The 10,521-nt window shown below is 38.6% G+C and overlaps 1 protein-coding gene across 1 annotated transcript in view; it reads left to right on the top strand.

Annotated features, from left to right (window-relative positions):
- DCC (DCC netrin 1 receptor) overlaps positions 1–10,521 on the top strand; it is an 811,418-nt gene that overhangs the window by 692,668 nt on the left and 108,229 nt on the right. The gene's annotated exons all lie outside the window — the stretch shown is intronic.

The following is a 10,521-nucleotide window of genomic DNA, read 5'->3' as shown; positions in this document are numbered from 1 at the left end:
GAAATGTTTGTGAACTTTTTTCCTAGTTTAGAACATCACTTGCACAACTTTCTTTACACACCATTTGCCATGTTCCACAAAAGCTTATGCATGTGCTACAGGGAATCAGGACCCAGAATCAAACTGCAGTGTCAACCAAGAGCTAGGAATTAAGAGTTTATGTGTTTAAATTGTTCCTATCTAGAATAAATAAATTTCTGTTTTGTCCAGAAGTTTCCTGATTGACACTTGGGTCTACGCAAAATTGATAATAGCAGGTTTTTTCACCCTAATCTTCATAATAACTATATGTTCACTCCTCATGACATTTACATAGGAAATTATAATATTATATTTTATACTGATTTCTAAGGATTTTTAGAGAGCTTCCCTGATAGCTTAGTTGGTAAATAATCCACCTACAATGCAGGAGACCCCAGTTTGATTCCTGGGTCAGGAAGATCCGCTGGAGAAGGGATAGGCTACTTAGTCCAGTATGCTTGGACTTCCTTTGTGGCTCAGCTGGTATAGAATCCACCTGCAACATGGGAGACCTGGGTTCAGAAAATGAATTTACTTCTTGTCAAAGTCTATTTATATTTTATGGCATAAAGGCAGAAATCGGAACCTCCAAAGAAATGACCCTCATGGTCAAGGAAAAGATGGACAATGGCTTATTTGGTTCTCTTGCACTGGGTCTGACTAGAGTAGGTCACCAAATGCATTCCCGTTCCTGTCAATTACTGCTCATAGACTTGCCACAGGATCCTTGAGCACAAAACCTCAATATCCCCTTCATGGATCACAGCCTTGTCATGGCAAAGGGGCTTGCATAACTCAGTGGAGCTGTTCACTGTGCTGCACAGAGCTACCCAAGACAGATCATAGTGAAGAGTTCTGATAAAATGTGCTTCACTAGAGGAGGGAATGGCAACTTACTCTTCTTGCCAGGAGAACCTCATGAACAGTATGAAAAGGCAAAAAATATGACACCAGAAGATGAGCCCACCCACCCCCCACCAACCCACCAGGTTGGAAGGTGTCCAGTATGCTACTGGGGAAGAGCAGAAGGCAATTACTATAATAGCTCCACAAATAATGAAGAGGCTAGGCCAAAGTGGAAATGGTGCTCAGATGTGGATGTGTCTGGTGATGAAAGGAAAGTCTGATGCTATCAGGAACAAGATTGCATAGGAACCTGGAATGTTGGGTCCGTGAATCAAGGTAAATAATTGGACGTGGTCAAGCAGGAGATGGCAAGAGTGGACATCAACATCTTAGAAATCAGTGAACTAGAGTGGATGGGAATGGGTGAATTTAATTCAGATGCCCATTATATCTACTACTGTGGGAAAGAATCCGTTAGAAGAAAGAGAGGAGCCCTCCAAGTTAACAAAAGTCCAAAATGCAGTACTTGGGTGCAATCTCAAAAAGGACAGAATGATCTCAGTTCATTTCCAAAGCAAACCATACAAAGCACAGTAATATAAGTCTGTGCCCAAACAATGATGCCAAAGAGCTGAAGTTGACTGGTTCTATGAAGACCTACAAGACCTCCTAGAATTAACAGCAAAAAAAAAAAAAGATGTCCTTTTCATCATACAGGATTAGAATACAAAAATAGGCAGTCAAGAGACACCTGGAATAGCAAGCAAGTTTGGCCTTGGAGTACAAAATGAAGCAGGCAAAGGCTAACAGAGTTTTGTTAAGAGAACACATTGATCATAGCAAGTACACTTTTTCCAACAACAAGAGAAGACTCTACACATGGACATTACCAGATGGTAGTACCAAAATCAGACTGATATGTTCTTTGCAGCCAAAGATGGAGAAGCTCTATATAGTCAGCAAAAAGAAGACCTGGACCTGACTGTGGCTCAGATCATCAGCTCCATATTGTAAAATTCAGGCTTAAATTGAAGAAAGTAGGTAAAACACTAGACCATTTGGGCATAACCTAAATCAAATCCCTTATGATTACACAGTAGAGGTGATTAATAGAATCAAGGGATTAGATCTGGTAGGCAGAGTGCTTGAAGAACTATGAATAACATTGTACAGGAGGTGGTAACCAAAACCATCCCATAGAAAAAGAAATGCAGGAAGGCAAAGTATTTATCTGAGGGAGCTTTATAAATAGCTGAGGAAAGAAGAGAAGCAAAAGTCAAGGGAAGAACTGAAAGATATACCCAACTTCAGAGTTCCAGAGAATAGCAAGGGGAGATAAGATCTTCTTAAATGAAAAACAATGTGATGGGGAAAACTAGAAAGAAAATTGGAGATAGCAAGGGAATATTTCATGCAAGGATGAGCATGATAAAGGACAGAAATAGCAAGGATCTAACAGAAGCAGAAGAGGCTAAGAAGACATGGCAAGAATACACAGCAGAACTATACAAAAATAGTCTTAATGACCCAGATAACCATGGTGCTTTGGTTACTCACCTAGATCTGGATACCTGGAGTGTGAGGTCAGTCGGGCCTTAGGAAGCATTGCTGTGAGCAAAGTTATTGGAAGTGATGGAATTTTAGCTGAGCTATTTAGAATCATAAAAGATTATGCTGTTAAAGTGCCGAACTCAATACGCCAGAAAATTCAGAAAACACACCAATGGCGACAGGACTTGAAAAGGTCAGTTTTTCTTTCCAATCCCAAAGAATGGCAATGCCAAGAATGTTCAAACTACTGAACAGTTGCACTCATTTCACATGATAGATAGCAAGTTCAGTTCAGTCACTCAGTCGTGTCCAACTCTTTGCGACCCCAGGGACTGCAGCACACCAGGCCTCCCTGTCCATCACCAACTCCTGAAGTTTACTCAAACTCATGTCCATTGAGTCGGTGATGCTATCTAATCATCTCATCCTCTGTCATCCCCTAATCCTCCTGCCTTCAATCTTTCCCAGCATCAGGGTCTTTTCAAATGAGTTCTTCACATCAGTTGGCCAAAGTATTGGAGTTTCAGCTTCAGCATCAGTCCTTCCAAGGAATATTCAGGACTGATTTCCTTGAGGATGGACTGGTTGGATCTGCTTGCAGTCCAAGGAACTCTCAAGAGTCTTCTCCAACACCACAGTTCAAAAGCATCAATTCTTTGGTGCTCAGCTTTCTTTATAGTCCAACTCTCACATCCATACATGACTACTGGAAAAACCATAGCTTTGACTAGATGGACCTTTGTTGGCAAAGTAATGTCTTTGCTTTTTAATATGCTGTCTAGGTTGGTCATAACTTTTCTCCCAAGGAGTAAGCATCTTTTAACTTCATGGCTGCAGTCACCATCTGCAGTGACATGATAGCAAGGTTATGTTCACAATCCGTCAAGCCAGACTTCAGCAGTACATGAACCAAGAATTTCCAGGTGTACAAGCTGTGTTTCAAAGAGACAGAGGAACCGGAGATCAGATTTCCAACATTTACTGGATCATGGAGAAAGCAAGGACATTTGAGAAAAACATCTACTTCAATCCATTGACTATGCTAAGGCTTTTGATTGTGTGGATTACAGAAAACTGTGGAAAATTCTTAAAGAGATGGGAATACCAAACCATCTTACCTGTCTCCTGAGAAACCTGTATATGGGTCAAGAAGCAACAGTTAGAACTGGACATGGAACACAGACTGTTTCAAAATTGTGAAAGGAGTACGTCAAGGCTGTATATTGTCACCCTGCCTATTTAACTTATATGCAGATTACATGATTCAAAATGCTTGAATGGATGAATCACAAGCTGAAATCAAGATGGCTGGGAGAAATATCAACAGCCTCAGATGTACAGATGACACAACTTTGCTGGTAGAAACTTAAGAGACTATTGATGAGGGTGAAACAGCAGAGTGAAAAAGCTGGCTTGAAACTCAGCATTCAAAAAACTAAGATCATGACATCCAGTCCCATCACTTTGTGGCAAATAAAATGAGAAAAAGTAAAAGCAGTGACATTTTTTTGTGCCCCAAATCACTGCAGGAGTGACTGCAGTCATGAAGGAAAACTATGGCAAACGTAGAGAGCATATTTAAAAACAGAGACATCACTTTGCTGACAAAGGTCCATATAGTTAAAGCTATGGTTTCTCCAGTAGTCATGTACAGATATGAGAGTGGGACCATAAAGAAGTTTGAGCCCCAAGAATTGATGGTTTCTAACTGTGGTGTTGGATAAGACTGTTGAGAATCCCTTGGACTGCAGGGAGAGCCAATCAGTCCATCCCAAAGGATATCAGTCCTGAATATTCATTGGAAGGACTGATGCTGAAGCTGAAGCTCCGATAGTTTGGCCACCTGATATGAAGAACTGACTCATTTGAAAAGACCTTGATGCTGGGAAAGATTGAAGGCAAGAGAAGGGAGTGACAGAGGCTGAGATGGTTAGCATCACCAACTCAGTGGAGATGAATTTGAACAAACTCCGGGTGATAGTGGAGGACAGAGGAGCCTGATGTGCTGCAGTTCATGAGGTCACCAAGATTAGGACATGGCTTAGCAACTGAATAACAACAATACAGCCTCAGTACATGCTAGTTGCCCTTGTATATGAAGTAGTAATATTATACTTTCTTTTAATCAGTGAATTTTCTTTCATGTTAACTTGAAAACAATGTGTTGAACCTGAGGAAAGGATGAAAAGAGCTCATTCATTTTTCTATTAATATATGTTTGAAATATCCTAGGCATAGGCTATGATTTTGCTTCCTAATTTTCATATCTTTTTTCAAAGTCAGCAGGGTTACAAACACTTGGCCACATTTTTCAGCCTCTGGAAAAGCATCTGCTTTAAATATATCTCAATATGATCTGTGTACTGAGCAGTAAAATTATATTCACATGGCATCAATGCATTATCTTTACCCACTGGTATACAAGACAGAAAATCAATGCACTTCCCTTCATTATCACCAGAATTATCTTCAAAGAAACCATTTCTAAAATCAAGACGATATCTCAGTGCTCTGTATCCTTGGGAGGATATATATTAAATGAATGTTACACAACCAATCTGTTCATTTAATTTAGATTATGGCCCATATCTTGGGATTGATTGTGTGAGTTCCATTCTGAAGGACCCTCTGTTAACTTCAGTCAGGAAGAATGGATTAAAACAGATTAGAACTACCACATTCTGCTTTTTCTATGTTCTCTGCAGAATAATTTTCCATTCACTCCTTTCTGAACTTATAAACATCCACTCAGAAAAACCACTCTAGAACTCAAATTCCAGTTGAATTAATCTTTTCTACAGACTTTATTTATTTATTTTTTGGCTCTACAATCACTGCAAATAGTGACTGCAGCCATGAAATTAAAAGACGCTTGCTCCTTGGAAGAAAAGCTATGACCAACATAGATATCATATTAACATTACTTTGTCAGCAAAGGTCTGTCTAGTCAAAGCTATGGTTTTTCCAGTAGTCATGTATGGATGTGAGAGTTGGACTATAAAGAAAGCTGAACACCAAAGAATTGAGGCTTTTAAACTCTGGTGTTGGAGAAGACTCTTGAGAGTCCCTTGGACTGCAAGGAGATCTAACCAGTCCATCCTAAAGGAATTCAGTCCTGAATATTCCTTGGAAGGACTGATGCTGAAGCTGAAACTCCAATACTTTGGCCACCTGATGTGAAGAACTGACTCATTGGAAGTGACCTTGGTGCTGGGAAAGATTGAAGGCGGGAGGAGAAGGGGATGACAGAGGATGAGCTGATTGGATGGCATCACCAACTTGATGGACATGCGTTTGAGTAAACTTCAGGAGCTGATAATGGACAGGGAGGCCTGGTGTGCTGCAGTCCATGGAGCTGCAGAGTCGGACATGACTGAGCAACTGAACTAAACTGAGGTGCAAAACAATTTTACCACAGGGAATATTCTTCATCTGCCCATATGTACTAAAACTTCGTGTCTGATGTAAACATTACACTGTTTAAGTTTACACACATACACACACTTCAGTACAAATATAGAAACAATATTTTAAGTAATAATGTAAGAATAGGAACATAAACATTAACATGTGTAATAGTAAGTACTTAAAGTATGTTTGTTATTAACATATTACAAAGTGTTCCCAGTTTAGTCACTTATCAAGTGTTGAGAATATGGTATAAATGTCACTTTGGTAAGCACCAAGAAATATAATAACGAGCACACATCCCGAAGGAATTCATGTTACCTCTGCTCATTTTTCCCTCAGTCCAGAGTAGCTAGTAGGAAAATCATGGAGACTAACTTTTGCCTAAGGGAGTATGTTTCTCTTGCCAAAATAAGATGATCTATCCCTTAAATTTTTAAGCATAGAAAATAACTCTTTAAGTGACTTTAGCATTTATACTATTTAAAGAGTGTAAACCAAGTGGAGGAGCATAAATTTTTTGGTTTGGGCCTTTCTTAGAGGTACATAAATACAATAAAGTTAAGCCTGTATAAACTAGTTTTAAATAACTTGAAAACGCCCCAGTCTTCCTCTTTTCAAGTCAAATATGGGATCATTTCTTTTTCTTTTTTTTTCTTCTTTCTGAAATCAGAGAAAGGTGGGTTGCTTCAGTTATCAAAACTTTCTGAAAGAAACGTTTTTTTGGATGAAATCCATGGTTGGTTAGGAAATTCATTACTCTATCATCTTAATTCTGTTCCTCACCCTAATTTCTATTAGGAGATTTGGGTACAGAGTAACACAAGCGTTCTTTATATTCTTGAGAATATAATACTATATTTTTATAGTACATTTTCATTCCTGTTGTTCCTGTGAAGTTGCTCAGTCATGTCCGACTCTTTGTGACCCCGGGGACTATAGCCTACCAGGCTCCTCCATCCGTGGGATTCTCCAGGCAAGAATACTGGAGTGGGCTGCCGTTTCCTTCTCCAGGAGATCTTCCTGACCCAAGGATCGAACCCGGGTCTCCCGCATTGCAGGCAGACGCTTTAACCTCTGAGCCACCAGGGAAGCCTATACTAATTCCTTAATGAAAAAAGAAACTACCTATCTCTATTTTTTTGAACTATGTGGAACTTTATTTGAATAATTTTTTAAAAATTTATACACATTGCAATATATTACTTCCACAAATGTTGTGTTTAAATATCCATATATTCATTTACTTATTTGTAATTTTTAATTTTGAAAAACGTTAGAGATTTAGTACCACAATCAAAAAAAGGAGTTGATGATTTAAGATAAATTTAATTGTGATACGTATGAGGCTAAAAATAATACATTATCTTTTATTTGCATGTACTTCTTTTAAAAATACTAGATAAATGAAAACTATTTTCACTGAAACATAATAGTGATTTATAGTAATAGTAAATCAATTTAGTAATAGTTATTTTATAGTAGGAATTAAGTTATTCTTAAATCTTTAAAGTCAGAATAAGTTAAAAATGATATGATATTAGCTAATATTAACCATAAATAGTCCTGTGTAGGATTTGGATTCAATGAACCGATGCTATCTGTCTTGGCAGGTTCTATATCTAATAAATCTTTTTATGCTACCCCTCCCATGAGCGTCTAGGACTATGCCTTGCCTATAGTAGGCACTTAGTATATTTTGAGTTGAATTATTATCAGTTTTATGCTCCATTAAAAAATTAAGACCTCTGGGATTGAATAGTAGTTTATATCTTTGCCTTTAAGTGACTTTTCATCTTCCAGAATCTAATTAGGTTGCTCTTTCCCTTAATCAGTGCTTATGAAATTCCCCAAGTTTACTAAACGCATCTAATGTTTCAGCTACAGCAAAAAGCCCTTTTGGCATGAGAAACAGTAATAGTCCAGTGTTTCATCTGACAATTTTGTGATTCCTGCCTTAAGATAGCAGGAGAATCTTCTGTAACTTGTTATTTGTTGTGAATAATCTGCCTGCTAGTGCAGGAGATGTAGATTCCATCCCTGGATTGGGAAGATCCCTAGGATGAGGAAATGGCAACCCACTCCAGTATTCTTGCCTGGAAAAATCAGGACAGAGGAGCCCGACAGGCTACAGCTCACAGTGTTGCAGAGAGTCTGACATGACTGAGTGACCGAACATACACACACACATTTACCCAATTTGCCCATAAAAAGACTTCTTGAGATTTAAAAGACATGTTTTAGAGGACAAAAACATATAAGCACACAAAATGATATTTGATTCCCACATCTTTAAATAAAGAGATCCCAGACTCCGATATCGCGGAAACGAGTTTTGTGTCTCTTTACTGAAGAGGTGCCAGAAGTCTTAAATTACCGTGAATCTAATCTTGCTTGTTGATGATATCAAGTTTCTTTAAAGCATTTCCTGTTGGATTTGTTAAGAGTTACTTAATTTTCTTTCATGATATCCATCTAATTATAACCAACAAAATATTAACTGATGTCAGTATCCTAGATTATGTGAGTAGAACACTCAAGTTTTCAGCTGCTCTGTTACTTCAAAGGTATTTTGAGTTCCTTTATCTTACACAGAGCTCTTAACCGTATGACATCTGATATTCTTCCGCGTATTGAAATTCTCCATGTAATCAATAGCTTCACTGAGTCTAAAGGGTGCTATCTATACCCATAGAGATTTATGTTTAAGTAATATATGGATGTGCTCAGGGGCTTGTTTCTGCATCTTCCCACAAACTAGCCGGGAGAGTAAGAAACTTCATTAAAAAGACATTTGTCAGGATGCTAGAGGATAGGAAAAATCCTCCACAGGCTATGTACCTAATTTCTAGCCAATACAGAATGACTCCCAACAGGAATCATTTATTGCTTTAGTGGCTTAAGTGATGGGGCTGTTAGCATCTCTTTTGGCTGACTGCTTTGCAATCTAGTTGCTTTCAGATGTGTGAAAAGGCATCTTAATATTCATAGAGAACTTCTGTCTCACTTCATTTCTTCCAACCTTGATCTCTCAGTGTCCTGTGGGCAAAGCTTATTGAAACCCCAGATGTGTCAGAGTTAACACAAACCAGGTACTTGGGGAAAGGGTTAGGCTTATCTGTGTTTCAGTCATCACCCCCCCAAGATGTTTTCACAATTGCTGCTTATTTCATTCTTTTTTAAGTCACTCAGTCAGGATCACCTCTTTGTGACCCCATGGACTGTAGCCCATCAGGCTCCTCTGTCCATGGGATTTCCCAGGCAAGTATATTGGGGTGGGTAGCCATCCCCTTCTCCAGGGGATCTTCATTACCCAGGAATCGAACCTATGTCTTCTACATTGCAGGTGGATTCTTCACCATCCAAGCCACCAGGGAAGCCCAGTCACCACCATTCCTCCCTGCCTCACACACAGGAGCCTCTGTCCTAATTCCCACTTGTTTATATAGAGTCATTGACCAGCAGATTTTAAACATACAGATTTATCCTGGAAACAGAATATAATGTCATTGGATTAATTTATCAATGCTTATTGGAAACTTAACACCCTCATTTCAGCTCTGACTTGACACTGAAAGAATTTTTTTAAAAATTATGAATGCATGGTCTGGTAACAAGACTTGTTTCTTCATAGTTCTTTTGCAAATAAAATGATAAGCTCTTGGAAAAGCTGTAGTTAAAAGTGCTAACTACAGAAAGTTTGGTATGCACAGGAATGTCACAGGAGCAGGACTTGGAAGTCTTAAAAAAAAAAACAAAAACAAAACTGTACATCTGACACAAACGAGTGTTATCTAGCTGGCTTCCCTAGCTGGCTTCCTCAACATCATCCACTGATGATAACCACTTTCAGAAATCACACTCCAAAGTGAATAAAGAATTATCTGCACTCTTGTGTAGAGATTCAACTCCCAAATGTTTTTTTTTTTATTCTAATAGATATTCTGGAACTCAAAATCTAATCAAATAATTACAGTTCTACAAACATACCAATAGAAAAGGGAATTACCTGTAGTGAAAAACTATTAATTACATGTGAATGATAGTGTAATTACTTCTGGTTAATGTCTGGCTCAGTTCTCTTAAAGACTACTTTTGTAATTGTTGAACACCTGTTAGAAGGCAGTGTTTCCAATAAGGTGATGCTCAAGAAACCTTGTTTCTTAGTGTGTTTGCAAGAAATAGTCAGACCATGTGGATTGTGACACACCCCCTATTCTTGATTCCATATTCAATAGCTCATTCTCAGGCACCTACTTGTCATATAACACAAAGACAACTCAAAGCCCACTTACAAGGCAAAAAGCGCTGTCCCCTTGTAAAGTAGTAATGCTGATTTGCCACAAAATCATGTCTAGTGGGCAACAGTGTAGACTAGACCCCGTGAAGCAAGGAGTAGGCAGGCTCTGTCTCTCTAGGAGCCAACACCCCCATTCCTTCTGTTCGGAGATGTTCAAGACAGCAACACTTAGACTAACACTGATGTTGTACCTGTTGGTGGCCTGTTAACAAGGATACCGGAGGGAAAAAAAAAAAGAGGAAGTGACGGGTCAGCTTTTCAGCGTGGAACTGAATTTAGCTTGTTTAGAAGAGTATTTTCATGACAGATTTTTCTCACACATAGAAAATAGCATTTTCTTGCAAAGTATAATGGTATGACTATTTTCAGGCTGTCTCTGAGGTAGATGAATTAAT

Source organism: Oryx dammah, unplaced genomic scaffold (assembly GCF_014754425.2).
Source record: "Oryx dammah isolate SB20612 unplaced genomic scaffold, SCBI_Odam_1.1 HiC_scaffold_22, whole genome shotgun sequence".
NCBI classification, from domain to species: Eukaryota; Metazoa; Chordata; class Mammalia; order Artiodactyla; family Bovidae; genus Oryx; species Oryx dammah.
The sequence above is the reverse complement of the archived record's forward strand: the minus strand, read 5'-3'. Positions and strand labels throughout refer to the sequence as shown.